The sequence below is a fragment of the Phyllobates terribilis genome, unplaced genomic scaffold (genome assembly GCF_046119375.1).
Source record: "Phyllobates terribilis strain yellow unplaced genomic scaffold, ASM4611937v1 Scaffold_1__5_contigs__length_1240528914, whole genome shotgun sequence".
Lineage (NCBI taxonomy): Eukaryota > Metazoa > Chordata > Amphibia > Anura > Dendrobatidae > Phyllobates > Phyllobates terribilis.
Window position 1 is genome coordinate 782969262 of NW_027362761.1, and position 22049 is coordinate 782991310.

At 41.9% G+C, this 22049-nt stretch overlaps 1 protein-coding gene across 1 annotated transcript in view; it reads left to right on the plus strand.

Moving 5' to 3' along the window:
• Positions 1-22049, plus strand: part of CFAP299 (cilia and flagella associated protein 299) — a 1014471-nt gene that overhangs the window by 837795 nt on the left and 154627 nt on the right. The gene's annotated exons all lie outside the window — the stretch shown is intronic.

A 22049-nucleotide genomic window follows, 5' to 3' on the forward strand; every position in this document is an offset into this window, starting at 1 on the left:
ATGGTGTTACTTTTCGGGGGTTTCCACTGTTTAGGCACATTAGGGGCTCTTCAGATGCTACATGGCGTCCGCTAATTATGAGAGCAAATTTTACATTCTAAAAGTCAAATGGCGCTCTTTCCCTTCCAAGCTCTGCCATGCGCCCAAACAGTGGTTTTCCCCCACATATTGGGTATCAGTTTGCTCAGGAGAAATTGCACAACAAATTTTGGGGTCAATTTTATCCTCTTACCCTTGTGAAAGTAAAAAAATGGGTCTAAAGTAAGCTTTTTGTGAAAAAAAGTAAATGTTTGTTTTTTTCATCCACATTCCATTAATTCCTGTGAAGCACCTGAAGGATTTATAAACTTTTTAAATGTGGTTTTCAGCACCTTGAGGGGTGCAGTTTTTAGACCCCTCAAAGTCACTTCAAATGTGATGTGGTCCCTAAAAAAATGGTTTTGTAAATGTTGTCAACTTTTACCCTTATAACTTCCTGACCAAAAAAAATTATGTTTCAAAAATTGTGTTGATGTAAAGTAGACATGCAGAAAATCTTATTTATTAACTATTTTGTGTGACATAACTCTGATTTAAGGGCATACAAATTAAAAGTTTGAAAATTGCAAAATTTTCACAGTTTTCCGATTTTTTCACAAATAAAGGTAAGTAATATCAAAAAAAATTTATGACTATCATGAAGTACGATATGTCTCGAAAAACAATCTCAGAATTGCCGGGATCCGTTGAAGCATTCCAGAGTTATTACCCTATTACCTATAAAGTGACACTGGTCAGAATTAAAAAAAATTGGCCTGGTCAGGAAGGTGAAAACAAGCTTCGGGGTGAAAGGGTTAATACCCAGTTAAGGGAAAGCAGACAGCTGGGGGCTGGTATTATTATTCTGGGAAGAGGCCAATATCCCTGAAGCTTCCCAGGCTATTAATAACAGCTCACAGCTGTCAGTGTAGCCTTTACTGGTTATTAAAAAGGGGGACCCCCTATTTTTGATAACTAGCAAATGCTAAGCAAACAGCTGCGGGCTGATATTAATAGGCTGGAAAGGGGTCATGGATATTGGCCCCCTCCCAGACTAATAACACCAGCCCTCAGATTCCCAGAAATGGTACATCCATTAGATGTTCCAATTCTGACGCTTAGCATCGGCTTCTTCCCGCTTGTCCTGGTGCGTTGGCAAGTGAGGTAATGGTTTTGGTGTTGATGTCAACTGTATAATGTCCGCTGACACCAAGCGGAAATTTCTTACAAGGCAAGCGGTGACGTCAGTAAGGTAATCGCAGTTCGCAATCGATGACCTGCTGTAACCTTACTGACTGCATCTGGATGTAGCAGATCGTCATGAGATGTGGGATGGATTTGCGGCAGACCCGTTTGGATTATTTCATTTTTTAAAGATAATAAATGGGTAAAAGAGGGTCGGGGAGTACTTTTTATAATTAAAGACTTTTCTCTGTGTGTGTATTTATTGGTTTTGACTACAGGGTTATTAATGGGGTGTCTTATAGACACATCTCCATTACGAACCCCTGGGGTGATGTCAGCGGACATTACACAGCCTATATCAACCCCAAATCTTACCCCGCTTGCCCACGCACCAGGACAAGTGGGAAGAGCCAGGCAAAGTGCCAGAATTGGCACATCTAATGGATGTGCCTTTTCTGGGGAGGCTGCGGGCTGCTATTTTTAGGCTGGGGAGGGTCAAATATCCATGGACTTTCCCAGTCTGAGAATACCAGCCCCCCACTGTTTGCATTACCTTGGCTGGTTATCAAAAATAAGGGGAACCCCAAGCCGATTTTTGTAATTATTTAATTAAATAATTAAAAAAAATGGCATGGAGGCCCCTCTATTTTTGATAACCAGCCAAGATAAAGCAGACAGCTGTGGGCTGCTGCCAGCAATATTTAGCATGACTGTGGTGTGGCCGGAAGTGCCCACACCAGAAAAGCTTGTTGATTGTCTCCAGTACAGCCTTTCAATTTTATTCAGTCTTCCTGGAGAAGTCCATGTTCGGGGTCCATGAATGGACAGTAGGTGTCTGGTATGGGCCCCGAACTTTACCGTTCTGATTCACCCTTCACTACTGTCAATAGATGTATGATACTTCAACCGATCTTTGGCCAGCAGCTATCTCTCCTGACTCTGTTGAGCGCTTCTGTATATTCTCTACGACAGAGATGCTACCAGATTCATTGCGGGTTTGACCTACGTTAATCTAATGTAAATGGGGGCCCTATGGGATTTTATGTGTCTTCTATTTCAGACTTAGAATAGTCATATAGTGCAGGAAATCAATTAAAACTGGTTTTGCATTATTTTAGCTTCCGGCTTTCACTCATAGAGGCATGCACAGAGCGGTTATAGTCACTGATCACAGCACCGCTCATTATACAAAGCAACAAAGCAACATTATAACACTATTCACCTGCAGATTAACCCTGTATTTAAGGGGTTAAACCATGTGTCCATAATTCCATAACTGAAGTTTACCCCACCATTATGGACATAAAATTTTTTTGTCCATCTTCCAAATGCTCTATCCTACTTTCCTCTTCAGTGTACATCTACAAGGCTGCAGCAATGATGATTTGTCACCCTGATGCAGGACAGCAGCAGCCAACTGTCTGACTGAAATTTTTAAATCATTCTTTTGATTTTAACCCATTTATAGCTGATTTGAGCATTTTAAAAAGTCTACAAAACTCTTTTTACGAGTATTTGCCCTATAAAAAAACTATGTTCAGTAAAGTATGTCCTTGCATTGACCTTCTTTGTCAAATTGTAAAAATACCTATTCAGCTGTTTTTAGCTATATTTGTTACTAATAAAGCCAAACAAAATAAAAATATTAAAATGTGTAGTCACTCAGCTTTCCAAAACTCTAGGATGTATCATTGCTGAGCCAATGAGATGCACGAATCCATTCGATGCTAATCAAATTCATGACAATTTCTTAAGAACTTTCTGAACCCGGCGAATATGAACAATATGCGTTTCACTTTGCATAAATCACCTATAATGACTGCTACTATTTTACACATTGACAACCACAAAAAGTACCAATGGTATCCATGGGTTTATAAAGTATCATATCCAACTCGAGGGCAATATATCCAACATTTGTATAGGGGATAACCCATCCACATACAAAACTGAAGAGTATTAGAGATATATTAAAATATAAAATTTTATTGAGATAAAATTAAAACAAAATAAAAAACCCAACTTCAGAAAAATAGGGAGCAATCCCCAGAGTGTTCAATACAAAAACAAATGAATTGAATCTACATACCAAATAATGACATAGTATGCCGGCAACAAGTAAGCCCATAATAACAATGAAATAACATGTATAAGTTACATAAGTCCCATTATAGCATAATACAGCACGGAAATGCTCAGTAGGTACAAATTGCAAATCACGGCAATGTTCAATGGGTACAAATTGCAAATCACATTCCAATGCTGATAAAAGAGCTTTACCTGAGGCAGGGCTGTTAGAACGAACACAGGGGGGCTCCCGGAGACGCTCCGACGCACGTTTCGTTCCTTCTTTATCAAGGAGCGTAGTAAATGATATGTGTCATATGTTATATATATGTGTATGTGGGTACAATTAATCAATGATCCTGTGCAGCCGCGCTACCGGACTTGCAGATACTTGCGGCGCGCATGCGTGATGGCCACTTCCTGTGGGCCTCACTTCCGTTCGCGGCGGCTGACACGCAGGCTCCAGGTTGCTATGCAACCTGCGTTCCAGGAGTCACATGATCCGCGTCTGGAAGGGGCGGAAGCACTGTCAATCCTGCATGCGCGACCAAACTGCAATATTGGAGTAACTATTGAGATGCCGATGGAAATGGTGAGTCAAAAGGCAAAGGGATATACAAAAGGGAGGAAAATGTGAAAATCAGTTGTAAAATGTCATATTAGATATGGTACAATGAATGAATAAACCAATGAGAGATGACTGAATATGAAAATAAGAATGGAAGTACATAAAGATGAAAATAAAAATGAGAATGAGAAAAAAAGAAGAGCGGATTATGAGAGTGCATAAATATAGTGATGAAACATAAAAACAAAATGAACAGGAATAACTGTGATGGGTGAGACATGTTTAAGCAATGTGCAGTGTTACAGAATTGTGAGGGACAAGAATGTGTACATATATAATAAATACATAAACACAATATAATATTACAGTGATATAGGTGATAAAATTGTGTATATGTTCATAATAAATACATGTAAAAATTCATGTGTAAAATCACAAATATTATAAAAGAATTATACAGACCATAATCCAATTAATAAGTTAACATGCAAAATAAAAAGAAATAACTGTGATGGGTGAGACATGTTTAAACAATGTGCAGTGTTGCAAAGGTGTGAGGGACAAGAATGTGTACATTTGTGAATAAATACATAAACACAATATAATATTACAGTGATATAGGTGATAAAAATGTGTATGTGTTTATAATAAATACATATAAAAATTCATGTGTAGAATCACAAATATTATAAAAGAATTATACAGACCATAATCTAATTAATAAATTAACATGCAAAAAATTATCCCAGTTGCAGAATTAGGATAAATAACAAATTAATCATATTCCTTTCTTTGAATATGAATTAAAAAGAAAAAATATGACTGATAAGAATAAGACAAGAAACATACAAAAAATATATATACTAGTGATGAATTCCCCCAAATAATATCGTCCAAAAGCAGACAAAAAGAAGAACCCCGCCAGGAGTAGGCCGCACTAAGGACGCACGACAAGGCACGGCCATCTCACAGACATCACAGAACGACGGGACCAAAAGATGACCAGGCAGCGACAACATCCACCAGGCATGATAAGTAGGACGTACAATCACTAGATATAAAAACACATTGAGTTAAAAACAAATACAAAAACACATTAAAATACACAAAGATACATTATAACAATTAGTATTGGAGAGTATTACAGAAAAGAACCAAACCCGAAATTCTCATTAAGACCATAAGGTGTAATGGAATTCAGTCGGTAAATCCACCGGCTTTCAGTACGTGATAAACATTTAAATAAATCACCTCCCCTACACCCCAGAGATACTTGATCAATAGCTTTCACCCGTAGTGAGGAAGAGTCCGAATTGTGAAAGTATTTAAAGTGTCTGGGGAGGGTTTTTAGATGTTCATCAGCATCAGAATCCTTAGCCTTTTCAATATCACGTACATGTTCCCGTATACGGAAACTAAGCTCCCTAGTGGTCATACCGACATAGATTTTTTGACATGCACATTCAGCCACATAAACCACCCCCTTTGAGGAGCAGGTAAGGAATTGCCTGATGGCAAATTTCCGTCCCTTACTTGAATCAAAAAATACCTTGCTTCTTATGGTATTGCGGCAGGCCTTGCATTGCCCACAGGGACAAAATCCCTGAATCCGATCACTGAATAACGATGGATTGGTTATAGCCGGTTTGTATTCACTGCAAACTAAATGGTCTTTCAGATTTTTCGACCTTTTCGCAGTGATACAAGGTTTGTTGGATACGATTTTATTCAAAATTGGGTCAGTTTGCAAGACGTGCCAAAGTTTTTGTATAATACCGGTGAATTGATGCCATTGATGATTATAGGGGGTTATTAATCTGACTACATTTGAACTGACATTATCCTTATTCATGCTTTTAGGGGGCTGAACAGAATATAAGAGCTGATTTCTGCTGTTTTCCTTGGCTCGTTGGTAGCCACGTCTAATCTGTCTATGTCCATATCCTCGCTCTCTGAATCTGGTATAGAGTTCAGAGGCCTGCTGTTCAAACAATTCATCAGACGAACAGATTCTTCTCGCCCTCAAGTATTGTCCAATCGGTATACTCCGGATGGTGGAGGGGAGATGAGAAGAGTCCGCTCTAAGTATTGAATTGGTAGACGTGGGTTTACGGAAGATATTGGTTTGAACCGTGCCATCCACAGACACCATGATGTCAATATCCAAAAAGTTGACCCTACGCCCATAGGCATAGGTCAACCGGATATTGAGATCATTGTCATTCAATTGGCCCATCAATTCCTCCAGATCACTGATGCTCCCATCCCATACAAATAGGATGTCATCAATGTATCTGGCCCAACTGAGGATCTTTTCACTACCCGGTAGAGGAGAGCACTGAAAGATCTCCCTTTCCCAGGCACCAAGGAACAAATTAACATAAGAGGGGGCACAAGCCGCCCCCATTGCTGTCCCTTGTGCCTGCAGGAATATCTCATCCCTAAAAACAAAACAATTGTGTGTAAGGATAAATTCAAGCAATGTTAAGATCAATTCCACTACATCAACATCCAAATTACTATTGCGCAGGAACCACGATACAGCCTTCAAACTATGCACATGCATGATGGAGGTGTATAACGCCTCAACATCAGCAGTGACTAAAAGCATTTGACTATCCAGTTGTAACTGGTCCAGTCTTTTCAAGGCCGCTGTGGTGTCCTGCACAAAAGATGGAAGAGTGGCTACGATGGGCTTTAAATAGAAATAGACCACCCTACAGACCATTTCACACAAGCCGCCATTTCCCGATACAATTGGGCGACCAGGAGGATCTATCAAATTTTTGTGTACCTTGGGAATGAGGTACAGAGTCGGCATACGAGGTTTTAATTTCTGTATAAAATCAAAAAATTTCTTAGGAATAATTCTGCAACTGGGATAATTTTTTGCATGTTAATTTATTAATTAGATCTGTATAATTCTTTTATAATATTTGTGATTCTACACATGAATTTTTATATGTATTTATTATAAACACATACACATTTTTATCACCTATATCACTGTAATATTATATTGTGTTTATGTATTTATTCACAAATTTACACATTCTTGTCCCTCACACCTTTGCAACACTGCACATTGTTTAAACATGTCTCACCCATCACAGTTATTTCTTTTTATTTTTAATATTAACTTATTAATTGGATTATGGTCTGTATAATTCTTTTATAATATTTGTGATTTTACACATGAATTTTTACATGTATTTATTATGAACATATACACAATTTTATCACCTAAATCACTGTAATATTATATTGTGTTTATGTATTTATTATATATGTACACATTCTTGTCCCTCACAATTCTGTAACACTGCACATTGCTTAAACATGTCTCACCCATCACAGTTATTCCTGTTCATTTTGTTTTTATGTTTCATCACTATATTTATGCACTCTCATAATCCGCTCTTCTTTTTTTCTCATTCTCATTTTTATTTTCATCTTTATGTACTTCCATTCTTATTTTCATATTCAGTCATCTCTCATTGGTTTATTCATTCATTGTACCATATCTAATATGACATTTTACAACTGATTTTCACATTTTCCTCCCCTTTGTATATCCCTTTGCCTTTTGACTCACCATTTCCATCGGCATCTCAATAGTTACTCCAATATTGCAGTTCGGTCGCGCATGCAGGATTGACAGTGCTTCCGCCCCTTCCTGACGCGGATCATGTGACTCCTGGAACGCAGGTTGCATAGCAACCTGGAGCCTGCGTGTCACCCGCCGCGAACGGAAGTGAGGCCCACAGGAAGTGGCCATCACGCATGCGCGCCGCAAGTATCTGCAAGTCCGGTAGCGCGGCTGCACAGGATCATTGATTAATTGTACCCACATACACATATATATAACATATGACACATATCATTTACTACGCTACTTGATAAAGAAGGAACGAAACGTGCGTCGGAGCGTCTCCGGGAGCCCCCCTGTGTTTGTTCTAATAGCCCTGCCTCAGGTAAAGCTCTTTTATCAGCATTGGAATGTGATTTGCAATTTGTACCCATTGAACATTGCCGTGATTTGCAATTTGTACCTACTGAGCATTTCCGTGCTGTATTATGCTATAATGGGACTTATGTAACTTATACATGTTATTTCATTGCTATTATGGGCTTACTTGTTGCCGGCATACTATGTCATTATTTGGTATGTAGATTCAATTCATTTGTTTTTGTATTGAACACTCTGGGGATTGCTCCCTATTTTTCTGAAGTTGGGTTTTTTATTTTGTTTTAATTTTATCTCAATAAAATTTAATATTTTAATATATCTCTAATACTCTTCAGTTTTGTGTGTGGATGGGTTATCCCCTATACAAATGTTGGATATATTTTACACATTGCAGATGATTGTTTTTGCCCGAGAAGGATGACTTTGGGCGTGGCCAGGTGGGCTTCACAGTAATGTCTTGCAACTATAACACTACATAATCTCTCCAAATTGGCTGTACTATATATACTACTAGCTTTTACCCGCGGCTTCGCTTGCGTGGAATTTGGTCTGCCACATTAAGTTTCGTGACATCATTTTAATAGTAAAAAAAAATAATCTTAATAGTAAAAAAAAATAATCTTATTTAGTTACTCGTACATCCAAAATTTCAGATGTCTAACTTCAAAACTGACGGATTCCATACAATCTTTGAACCCCTATAATATGAAGAGGGAAACTCTTGAGGGTGGAATTATCAAAATTCATTTCTTAGTGCTCATTTAAGCTATAATAGAACCTATCTGCAAATTTCAAGATGCTAAGTTCAGTGGTTTCGGCTGTGCGTTGACCGCTAGGTGTGTCAGTCAATCAGGTTTACAGTTTTATATAATCTTTGCCTGTATGGTGTGTTTATAAAAAGTAGCCCTATGTCCTTCCCCAGGCTTGAAATTATCCATATCAAATTTCATCACAAACGGATTACTAAACACTGATTAATAAACAGGACGGACTGAAGTTACTTGCGTTTTATATTGTTCGTGTTAGTAAAGAATTAGTATGTAATTGGAATAATGGACATCTGCAGGTAATTTATCTATGTGTTTTTACTGCAATATACTCCTGTAAACTATGTTATTTGATTTCTTTCGTTCAGCGAAAATATGTAGATTTTACGATTTAGAAACACGTGAGCAAGCTACGTATAGCTGACCGTGGGAAAAACAGGGCGTGCCTAAATGTATCCCCACTACCTTCAAAGTTTGCCCTTGCGATTTATTGATGGTCATTGAAAATGCAACTTTAAGTGGGAACTGCAAACGTTTGAAATTAAACGGTAAGTTATTGGGTATTATTGGGATGCGTGGTATAAGAATATTTTCACCCTTAGCTTCTCCAGTTAAAATTGTGGCCTTTACAATGTGCCTGCCTAGTTCAGTGACTCGCAATCTAGTGCCATTACATAATCTCGGGGCGTCCAAGTTGCGCATTAACAAAACGGGTATACCGACCTTTAATTCGAGCTTATGAGATGGGACCCCGGATAGCTCCAAAGAGTTAAGAAACTCCACGGGGTAGCTCGTACAGTCTTCAGATGACATGACTGTGTCGATGGAGTTGTAGGTTGTTGCATCGCTGGTTACTTGGTCCAAGATAATTTTATTGATTTTCGCAAATGTTTCATTTCTTGGTGCTAGTATAGTTCTTTCACATAGCCAATTTTCATCGTGGATGTTTTGTTGCAAATTTGGAAAAACTTGAACAATAAGTGCGTCTTCCGAATCCACAACATGACAAAATTGGTTAGTGAATAGAACCATATCTTCTTCGTCAGTTTCGATTCGACCTTCACCGATCTCGAGCAGTTTCTCAGCGTACGCGCCCGACTCTAGATCACTGAATAACTGGACACGCATGTTGGTGGTGAGGTGCAGCTTTTCAACTTTGGTCCATAAATATGAGGATTTCAGACATGCGTTAATTTCGTCTGCTGCAGTGCCTCGCTCGATGACAGGCAAAGTTTGCCTAAAGTCCCCAGCCAATAAAACAACCACATCACCCATTATTGTTTGTTTACTGTGTAAGTCTTGTAGACAACGATCAAGAGCTTCGATGGCGCGTTTGTGTGACATTGTGCACTTGTCCCACACGATTAGTTTGCACTGTTGCAACAGGAGGCCACCGGCGCTGCTCTTGCTGATATTACACGATGGGGTTTCTTCGTTCACCAGTTTAAGAGGTAATTTAAAGACTGAATGTGCCGTCCGTCCACCGCTTAGCAATGTTGCAGCAATTCCAGAGAAAGCCACAGCTAATGCAACGTTATGACCGCTACAAATTTTTGCTAAAAGTAAATTAAGCAAGAAAGTTTTTCCTGTACCACCCGGGGCATCAAGGAAAAAAAGTCCGCCTTCACCATTCTCAACTCATCCTACTATTTTGTGATAAATCTCTCTTTGATCAGGTAGCAAACGTGGCTCAGTTTCGCAAACGTGAGTGTCTAACTGGTTGGTATCATAGCTTAGCTCTTTTATCAACTCGTTCGACAGCTCTCCTCTATGCCGTGGTGAGGGTAGACCAAAAGCGGACAATTTCTTTCCAGAAATTATTAATATTTTGTCCTCGATAAGCCCCAACGCCTCATTGAAACAGAGATCATCGTTAACGTGATCCATTCTTTCAAATCTGTGCATGATATCCTCTGATAACGCAGTTTTATACTTGTGCCAGAGTTGTAGAGGATTGGATAAACCGCAAGTGCATATCAATATGGCAAACAGCTCTCTTATTTGCGCCGGGGAGCAACATAGCACGGCCTCTTCTAAGGTGGTATCCCAGTGGTTATCATCTTCCAACAACCCCATCTTCTCACACACCTGCCGAAAAGTTGCAAGTTCTTGACCTTCAAATGTTTTTAAATCCGAGAAGTTGGTTGGACCCCTTATTACATTCAGCAGCATACGCAAGCAATAACATTCAAAATTGCTAACGTGCACCGTGTAAATGCGACCTAGAGCGTCTCCTGCCTTCACACCTGGCCAGCCATCGACAGGTGTTCCTTGTAAACGACGTTTCCATTGCTTCCGTGCCACATTCCAAGTATAGTAGCGAGGCGCGTCAATGTAAAGTAATGTTTTTGCAAACGTATCACTTTGGCACAACAGGAAAAATGCAGTTAGTGTAGTTTTAGGTGGTGCTTCTAATCTCTCTCTAAAATTATTTTCCGTAAAGTAAACCCTCTAGCCATTGGGTAAATGAATCGCGAGATGAGTGACGGTTGGGTGTCTCTCGTGCAGAGGCAGACCTATGATCCGCCACGCTGCTTCGTTGTAGTAAATCTGACTAGTGACATCACAGCTCACAGCGTAGTTTTAGCTTTAGGTGATTGGGATAAGAAAGCTATGAAACACTGAAGAAACTGTACAGATAGTGTGAGAAAGCAGAGTAATAAAAAAATGAGTGTGTGAGGAAAAGAGAATAATATTGATTTAATCGACAGAGAGAGAGTTAGGCTAAGTGCCCACAATGCAGAAATGCTGCAGATTTTTTCTGCATCTCCCTGGCAGGAAAAACACATGCGGATTTTACATGCGTTTTTCCTGCCAGGTAGAAGCGTTTGTCAAGCGTTTTTGCATGCATTTCTGTATGCGGGTTATCAAGCCCTTTTCCAAGCGATTTTAGCATCACTTGAAAAAGTGCTTAACAACTTGGTCACACTATATAAATCCATGCAACCAGCATGGATTTAAACAGTGTGACCAAGTTAATAGTTAAAAAAAGAATAAAAATGGTAAAAAAAAAGCAAAAAAAACATTATACTCACCTTCTGATGGCCCGCGGTCTTCTCGCCGGTGCGTCCGGTCTCTTGTATGACTCGCGATGGTGTAAAAGGACCTTCCATGACATCATTTAGTCATGTGACAGGTCACGCGACCGCCGATGTCAGCAGTCGCATGATCTATCACATGGCTAAATGACATCATGGAAGGTCCTTTTACACCATCGTGAGCCACAGGGGAGCCAGAACGCACCATAGAGGAGACCGGAGGATATCAGAAGGTGAGTATAATGTATACATTTATTTTAAATTATTTTTTTTAACAGGTACTATGGTACCCGGGTCTGGAGGACAGTCTCCTCTCCTCCAGACCCGGGTACCATCCGCACATTGAATCGCTTAATATCCGCATGTGCACATGTAGTCATGCAGATATTAAGCAATTCAATGCAAGTCAATGGCGGCAATTACGCTGCATGCCCACAAAATTAATGGACATGCTGCGGATTTTTCCACAATGATAATCCGCAGACATTTCCGCAGCATGTGCACAGCACATGCGGATTATCATTGGGGACCATGGGGCATGTATTACCAAGCGTTTTTTAAGCATTTTCGCTGCCGAAATTCCGCGGTAAAAACGCTTGAAAAACACATAGTGGTCACGCAGCTTAAGGAGAGTTGATCATGTTTGTGAAACAGGGCCTAGGGAGGCCACATAGCTGGAAGCTGCTGCTGCTGCTTGTGTGATCAATGTGATTAATGTGCTGCTGCAATTCAATCACATTTTTTCCATTTAATGCAGAAGAAAGCTGTCATGTCCCACGGCTTGGGAATCATTCAGTATTGTATTGTTGCTGTTTTTATACAATAAGCTTTGCCTTTTAGAAGTTTGTCCTCCCTCTCTCCCTATCTGTCTCCATAGCTCTGATGTCAGCAGCCCCCCATCTTCTTCCTCATTGTGAGTTTGGCATCTATTTTATGAAACCACATGTCTTGAAGCTTTGGTTCAGAATACTCTTTTCTACCTACTGTAGCTGTTACAGCTACTGCTACTGTATTTGAGCATACTACAAGAATTCAGCTTGAAAATAAAGCTTCCTTTGGAATCTTTATACGTGCCTCTGCAGTCGAGTTCAAGCTATCTGATGACATCTCTTCATGTGAGTAATAGTACATAGAGACTGCCATAGAAACGGGGTCTCAAGCGCCCTACACTCACTGCCTAGTTATGGAGTCAGAATAAAAGCCACCAATATTGCTGAAAGAAAAAAAAAACACTTACCTCTGTGACTGCCTCACAAATTTTCTTGGTCACTCATTTTTGGCAAACGGAGAATTGTGGTTCTAAAAACAATACATAGTAACATAGTAACATAGTTTTTAAAGTTGAAGGAAGACTAAGTCCATCTATTTCAACCCATAGCCTAACATGTTGATCCAGAGGAAGTAAAAAAAAAAAAACATGTGGCAAACACTAAGCTCCACATTGGGGAAAAAATTCCTTCCTGACTCCATACGACAATCAGACTAGTTCCCTGGATCAACGCCCTATCAAGGAATCTAGTATATATAACCTTTAATATTATACTTTTCAAGACAGGCATCCATGCCCTTCTTAAATTTTAGTAGTGAATCACTCATTACAATATCATGCGGCAGAGCGTTCCATAGTCTCACTGCTCTTACAGTAAAGAATCCGCGTCTGTGATTATGATTAAACCTTCTTTCCTCCAGACGTAGAAGATGCCCCCTTTCCCCATCTCAGGCCTCAGAGTTAAAAGATCAGTAAAAAGGTCTTTGTACTGTCCCCTTATATACTTGTAAATACTAATAAGATTACCCCTAAGCCTTCGTTTTTCCAAACGAAATAACCCCAAGTGTAATAACCTGTCTTGGTATTGCAGACTCCCCAGTCCTCTAATAACCTTGGTCGCTCTTCTCTGCACCCGCTCTAGTTCAGCTATGTCTTTCTAATACACCGGAGACCAGAACTGTACACAGTATTCTAAGTGTGGTCACACTAGTGACTTGTATAGAGGTAAAATTATGTTCTCCTCATGAGCATCTATGCCTCTTTTTTAGTTATTTTTAGTGTAGTAATTCTATTGTATGGTAAAAGAACAAGTGTCAATAGTAATCGACAAGTTATTGTAAAAGAAAAGTAACCCATACCCCAGCATCTGGCAATAAGAATGTGAAAGCTGCAAGTAGCAGCAGCACCACCACTGGCTGCAGTCAGTCGAGCTGTAGTACTACAAAATGCAGGTCAGAATTGTGCTTCCTTGCCTGCAGCAAGCATATTAGTATTGAAGGAGCAAAGGACTTTATGGCCATATGAAACATTACTCATTTCAGTCACAGCAGAAAGACGTTACCTCTGACAGTGGTACCATCAGTTGGAGTCAGTCTTCTGGACATTCCTCCTTATCTACAACTGTAACAATAAATCTTTTTGATTCTGGACATTCAATTCCATCAATTATTATTATTATTATTATTTATTATTATAGCGCCATTTATTTCATGGCGCTTTACATGTGAAAAAGGGGTATAATACAAGGACAATGACTTCTTTTTTTTTCTGACTCCTAATGAAGTGTCTTGCTCCCTAAGCCACAACACTCTGTATTCTAAAGAAGATATTTCACAAGTTTCTTCCAGTTGATGCATTGGATGAGAACAGTCAGTGTTGGAAGAGACGAGGGCAGAGGAAGTGGAGGAGATGATACAAACACCTGACTGTGTTGGAGGTGGTAGTAGTACTGGCACTAGCTGCCTTGGTTGAAGGGGCACTATGGGTCAGGAAAATTCTAGAGGTGGATTCAAGAAGGAGAAGCAAAACACAGAGACATCTGTCAGCCGGTTAAGGCTTGAACAACTAGGAATTATGGCTCTTCTCCAGCACATGAAGCAGCATCACCAGCTCACTTGGGAAAAACTAACTGGCCAGCGATGAGAGAAAGACTGTCTTTCTCCTTGTATGCGTCAACCTTCTTGGAGCTAGATGTAATCAAGATGTACAGATTAATTTTCATCATTATCATCATCATTAACTACTGCTTGTTGTACTCTTCCTCTTTTTCCTCAGTTGCATGTCGGTTATTCATATACCGTATTTTTTTGGACTATAAGACGCACCGGACCATAAAACGCACCTAGGTTTTAGAGGAGGAAAATAAAATAATAAAAATGTAAGCAAAAAATGTGGTCATGATGCACTTTTAAGGGGGAGAGGGTCTTCTGATGACACTGGTATAGGGGTAATGTCCCCCAATTCTGACAATATCCCCCATCCTCGTATATATATGCCGCCCCCCTTCCTTTTATATGTGGTCCCCATCCCCATCCTGGTATGCCTGGCATCCCTCCATCCTGGTATGCATGGCACCCCTCATCCTTATCCTGGCATGCATGGCACCCCTCATACCTATCCTGATATGCATGGCACCCATCATCCCTGTTCTGGTATGCATGGCACCCCTCATCCCTGTCCTGGTATGCATGGCACCCCTCATCCCTATCCTGGTATGCATGGCACCCCTAATCCCTGTCCTGGTATGCATGGCACCCCTCATCCCTGTCCTGGTATGCATGGCACCCCTCATCCCTATCCTGGTATGCATGGCACCCCTAATCCCTGTCCTGGTATGCATGGCACCCCTCATCCCTGTCCTGGTATGAAGACACCCCTAATCCCTATCCTGGTATGCATGGCACCCATCATCCCTATCCTGGTATGCATGGCACCCCTCATCCCTGTCCTTGTATGCATGGCACCCCTCATCCCTGTCCTGGTAGAGCCGCGCATGACGTCACAAGGAGAGATCAGCTGCCGGAAGTCACTGCTCCCCACGCTGGGAGTGTGTGCGCGGGGAGCAGTGACTTCACTCTCCTTCATAGCCGGCACACAGTGGAGCGCGCTGCGGCTGCTGCTACTGCCGGCTATCTCCTGTGCCCGCTCATTAAAGGGCATGAATATTCACCCCCTCCCCACGCCCATGGGTGTGGAGAGAGGTTGAATAATCATGCCCTTTAACAGCGGGCACAGGAGATAGCCGGCAGCAGCAGCAGCCGCAGCGCAGCTACACTGCATACCGCTGTTAACCACTTCACGCCAGAGCCTGTTTTTGCCTTCCTGAACAGGCCAATTTTCTCAATTCTGACCACTGTCACTTTATGAAATAATTACTCTGGAACGCTTCAACGGATTCCCCTGATTCTGAGACTAATTTTTGTGACATATTGTACTTCATGATAGTGGTAAAATTTTTTCGATATCACTTGCGTTTATTTGAGAAAAAATCGGAAATTTGGCAAAAATTTTGAAAATTTTGCAATTTTCAAATTTTGAATTTTCATGCCTTTAAATCAGAGAGATATGTCACACAAAATAGTTAATAAATAACATTTCCCACATGTCTACTTTACATCAGCACAATTTTGGAACCAAAATTTTTTTTTGTTAGGAAGCTATAAGGGTTAAAAGTTGACCAGCGATTTTTCATTTTTCCAACAAAATTTACAAAAACATTTTGTTAGGGACCACATCTTATTTGAAGTGACTTTGAGGGGCCTTTATAACAGAAAATACCCAAAAGTGACACCATTCTAAAAACTGCAACAGTTTAATAACCCTTCAGGTGTTTCATGGGAATTTTTGGAATGTGGAAGAAAACAATAAACATTTAACTTTTTTTCCCAAAAATGTTACTTTACACCCAATTTTTTATTTTCACAAGGGTAACAGGAAAAAATGGAATACACAATTTGTAGTGCAATTTCTCTCATTAGCGCACTGATACCCCATATGTGAGGGAAAACCACTGTTTGGGCGCACTGCAGGGTTCGGAAGGGAAGGAGCGCCATTTGACTTTTTGAATGTAAAATTTGTTTGAATAATTAGCAGACGCCATGTTGCGTTTGGAGAGCTCCTGATGTGCCTAAACAGTGGAAACCCCCCACAAGTGACACCATTTTGGAAACTAGACCACTTAGGGAACTTATCTAGATGTGTGCTAAGCATCTTGAACCCCAAGGTGCTTCACAGAAGTTTATAATATTGAGCTGTAAAAATAAAATTTTCACATTTTTCCCACAAAAACGTTTTTCATTGCCTAATTTTGCATTATCATAAGGATAACAGGAGAAATTGCACCATGAAACTTGCTGTGCAATTTCTCCTGAGTATGCCGATATCCCATATGTGGGGGAAAACCACTATTTGGGTACACTGCAGGGTTTGGAAGGGAAGGAGCGCCATTTGACTTTTTGAATGTAAAATTTGTTTGAATAATTAGCGGACGCCATGTCGCATTTGGGGAGCCCCTAATGTGCCTAAACAGTGGAAACCCCCCACAAGTGACACCATTTTTGAAACTAGACCTCTTAGGGAACTTATCTAGATGTGTGGTGAGCACCTTGCGCCCCCAGGTGCTTCACAGAAGTTTATAATATTGAGCCATAAAAATAAAATTTTCACATTTTTCCCACAAAAAATGTTTTTCATCCCCTAATTTTGCATTATCATAAGGATAACAGGAGAAATTGCACCATGAAATTTGTTGTGCAATTTCTCCTGAGTATGCCGATACCCCATATGTGGGGGAAAACCACTGCTTTAGTGTACTGCAGGGTTCGAAAGAGAAAGGAGCGCTATGTTGGCTGGGATAGGTTGCAGACACCATGTCATATTTGAAGAGTCGCTGACATGCCGAAACAGCAGAAACCCCCACAAGTGACCCCATTTGGTAAACTACACCTCTCAAGGAATTCATCTAGTCAAGTAGTAAGTATTTTTTAATTTTTTAATTTATACCATTGGGCAGTGAAGAAAACATAATTGTATTTTTACCGAAAAAAAAATGTTTTACCCTCAGATTTTACATTTTCACACAGGGCAATGGGTAAAAATGATGCCGAAATGTGTCACACAATTTCTTCTAAAAGTGGCAATACCCCATATGTGGCTGTATCGTACCGCTTAGCCATACGGTGAGATCTGGGAGGGACGGAGCGCTATTTGACAATTGAAGAACAAATTATTGTAGAATAGGCATTTGGATTTGGGAGCACAAAATTTTCTGAATTTCTTTTGGGGGGCAAGGGCCATTTCGCTTTTCCAGAGCCTTTCTGCTACCAGTAACTTGGAAGTCCCTTATATTTTTAACAGATGACTGACCTGAGTGGGGACTAGTGTTGAGCCACCCCCGTAGTGTTCGAATTCGGTTCGGTTCGTCGAACACCCTTGTGTTCGCCGAACTGTTCGTCGAACACCTTCGAACACTGTTAAAACCAATGGCAGGCAAACAAAAACACATAGAAACACATAGAAAACACCTTCAAAGGTGTCCAAAAGCTGACAAACTGCTCAGAAGACATAACTAACACATGGAAAAGTGACAAGTACATATAGTCATGCGAAAAGAAAAGAGGTGGAGGAGTAAAAGGAGGGGGAGACACAGATATAGGCATGTCATGCCCTTCTAAAATCCAAAAAGTGAGAAGCCGACACGGCCAGTCCGTTCCTGCCCGTGCCACCTCCGTTTGTGCCAGAGCCGCGGTGGACCCTGACGGCCAGCCCCCCTCTCCCAATACTGGTGCCTGTCCGCTGGTGGGTCGAGCGAGCCCCACTGTGGTGGAGGCAGCTCTAAGCTTTTTAATTTAAATTGTCTCTCTAATTTGAATGAATACACTTTAAATCCTTTTACAAGGATCTATTGAAGGGCAAGTCTCATGCCAGCAGCCACGTAATTCCAGCTCCAGTAGCGTCCACTAAAGCTGCTGCAGTTAAAAGCTTTTATAAGGATCGAGCAAGGCGTCCTACCGCCAGTCCCAGCCCCTATGCCTTGGGGTGCCTCCTGATGCTCTTCACTGAGTATCCCGTGGTCCCGAAGCATTTCCTTTGAAAAAATTAAGTGTCCAAACTACAGGTGGTGTAGCTTGCTTAACAGCCGGGATAATCCGCTGACTAGCAGACACTGCTAATAGGCACAAAGTATTTCCTGGGCTAGATGCAGTTAAAAATTTGTAATTAGATACTCTCATTGGATGCTGAGAAAGCATTCCATAGAGTCTCCTGGCACGCCATATATTATTCTCTTAAAAAGCTTGGGGTAGGGGTCTAGGGGACCCTTTTATAGCCAAAATCACGGCCCTGTATCGCAATGCGTCACCTAGGCTGAAGATAAATGGAACTGTAGCACCCTGAGGGCTCGGTTGCTGCAGAGGTATTGCACCTCATCCAGAGGTGTGATATCTCACTCTCAGGTAAGGATGGAGTGTGGATCAGGACCCCGACACCTGCATGCATTACACCACATTGCCGTGGGGCAGGGCGACCAATATGCCCCTGAGATGGGCACGACAGTCCCTGTCCCTGGCTGGAGTGGGGGGAGGGAACACTGAGGAAGGGGAACCCTGTAGTGCAGGAACAGGGAGGAAGCAGTTCCTGGGTGCATTGAGAAGGGAGTATAAAAGGTGGGCACCATCTTAGTTCAGTGCAGAGAAGTCTGAGCAGAAGTGACAGGGAGAAGGGGCTCTGCATGAGCTCTGCTCCAGAGGCGGGCCTAGTAACAGAGGCCCAGGCCTGGAAGAGGGAGAAGGAAGGAAGAGGAGCGGAGAAGGCTCCAGGAACGAGGAATGAAGGGATCCCAGGGGTGTGGACGGGCGAGTCGCCACCGCACGCCCGAATCCACCTGCGTGGAGGGGTCAGGCCAAAGGGGGAGACCGGTCCCTGAAACTAGTGGAGGCGGGAAACGACCCTCAGCTCGAAACCAGAGGCTGTGACATTTTATGTGGCGCAGCCCCTCGCTACACCCGCTAGGAGGGCAGCACATAGGGTCAGGGAAACTGGCGCCAAGTTTACCAAGAGGAGGCCCGAGGCAGCCGGACAGAAGGGTTGGTAAGAAAGGCCAGACAAAGGACACACAAAGGGGGTCCTGTGAAGCGCTCCAAAGTTATCTGGGAGTTGTCTGAGCCCCTCACCTGGTGAGCACAGTACGACGTGGGCAGCCGTTACCTGCAGAAGTGGTCTGGATAATAAGAACTGTGAGTAAAGGCCCTGGACTGCATCACTGACTCCGTGTCATTACTGCTGCTGCCCTGCACCATCACCCCCATCCTCCGCATACACTGCCCTGAGGCTATACTCCTCCCGTGGGGAGTTATGCTATGCTCTGCTGCACCCACAACACCAGCCTCAGCGGTCTGCCCTGCAGCGGCGGTTCACTCTGACCGCAATCCACGGGTGGCGTAGTCGGACATTTAAGCATCAAAACCACATAAATAGTTCCGCCACTGGTTTGACCGCCCTGAGCCAAGGAACCGGGTCGCCGCCACGGAGACTACAACCACCAGCATCCACCAAAAAGGGTCCGGCTCCGGATGTCCCAAGTCCCAGGGGGCGCATCAGAACATTTTCATCACCTTTCATAATCACCAATGAGACAAGGCAGGGATGTCCTCTGTCCCCTCTCTTATACATGCTAGTGATGGAGCACCTGCTCTCATCAATTCGCCATAACCCCAATATTAGGTGGATTGAGGTGGGAGGCACCGAGTACAAGTGCTCTGCATTTTCTGATGATGTCAATCACATATATCCATCAATGCTGTTATGGCTGAAATAGATCACTTTGTTACATGGTCAAATTTTAAAATCAATACAGCGAAGTCTGAGGCCCTCGATGTCTCCCTCCCCAAATCCATACAGGATTCCATCCAGTCCAACTTTCCCTTTGCCTGGCCCTCATAGGGTATCAAATTCTTAGGAATTCTATTCATAGAGACCTCTCTAGTCTATGTTATCTTAATTTTGGGCCCTTTATTGAACAACTCCATACAGACCACGGTTGGCAAGTTAGAACTGTAAGATTCACTACGTGAACCACTGGTGTTTTGTGGAAAAGCACATGTACACTGTGTTCCAAATTATTATGCAAAAAGTGTTTAGGAGTGATAAGGGAAGAATTTGTTTGTTTGTCAGTTAAACTCATTGATGGTGATGTGTGTCGGGGCTCTTTATATCACTGTAAGCAATTGCAGACACCTGTGCTAATTAGTTTGGCAGGTGTGTCCAAAATGGGAAAGAAAAAGGATGTGTCGGCTGCTGAGAAGCAACAAATTGTGGAGTGTTTAGGTCAAGGCATGACTACAATCAACATTGTGCGATGATCAGGATGAAGTGTCTTGGCAATCAAGAAATATGTAGCTGATTCACAGTACACACGTGTGCGTGCTGATAAGGGCAAATTGAGGACTCTTTCCTACAGGCAATTACGTCAGGTTAAAAGAGCAGCGGCAAAAAAGCCTTGTCATAGCAGCAGACAAGTTTTTGAAGCTGCTGGTGCCTCCAACGTCCCCGGAACAACAAAATGCAGGGTCCTTCAGAGGTTTGCAGCTGTGCGTACGCCATCCTGTCGACCTCCTCTATCCACTGCACACAAGCAGAAACGGCTCCAGTGGGCCAAACATTACATGAAGACTGATTTCAAAACTGTTTTGTTCACGGATGAGTGCCGTGCAACGCTCGATGGTCCAGATGGATGGAGTGGAGGATGGCTGGTTGATGGACACCCCACGCAAACACGGCTACAGCGCCAACAAGGAGGAGGTGGAGTAATGTTTTGGGCTGGAATCATGGGTCCCTGAAGGGGTAAAGATGAACTCCATAATGTATGTGGAGTTTCTCAAACAGAACTTCCTGCCATGGTTCAAGAAGAAGAACCGTGTATTCCGCAGCAAGATCATTTTCATGCATGACATGCTGCACATAACACATCTGCATCTCTGGCTGATATGGGCATAAAAGGGGACAAACTTATGGTGTGACCCCCATGCTCCCCTGACCTCTACCCCATTCAGAACCTCTGGAGCATCATCAAAAGGAGTGTCTATGTCGGTGGGAGACAGTTCACATCTAAGCAACAGCTCTGGGAGGGTATTCTGTCCTCATGCAAAACAATTGAAGCAGAAACCATCCAAAACCTGACAAATTCAATGGACGAGAGAGTTCAGAAGCTCCTTTCGAACAAGGGGTCCTGTGTGCAAATGTAACATCACCTAGAATAAAGTTTTGAGTTGAAAACTGTTTGATTTCAGTTTCTAATAACCTGCTAATGCTTATAATTTCAAAAATTACCATTTTTTTGGTCTTTATTAAAATGAAAAGGTTGATCAAAGAGTGTGGGGGATCTAAGAGTGTGGCAACCCAGTAGTCAGGATTACTTCGAATTCTGACAATCTGAGGGTCATGTTGCAGGTAGTGCAGCAAGAAGGCACTTATGTGTCTTGCGCATCTAGGAGCCCCAAAATTATTTTCCGGGCTAGATGCAGCTAAAAATTATTATTAATTTTAAATCTGGTGGAGCTTAGTAAAGATGGCCTAATAGAATCAGTACTGCACACTGCTACAAAGCCCAAATTATTTTCCAGCCAAGATACAGATAAACATGATTAGTAATTTGAAAGCTTAAAACGGTTGG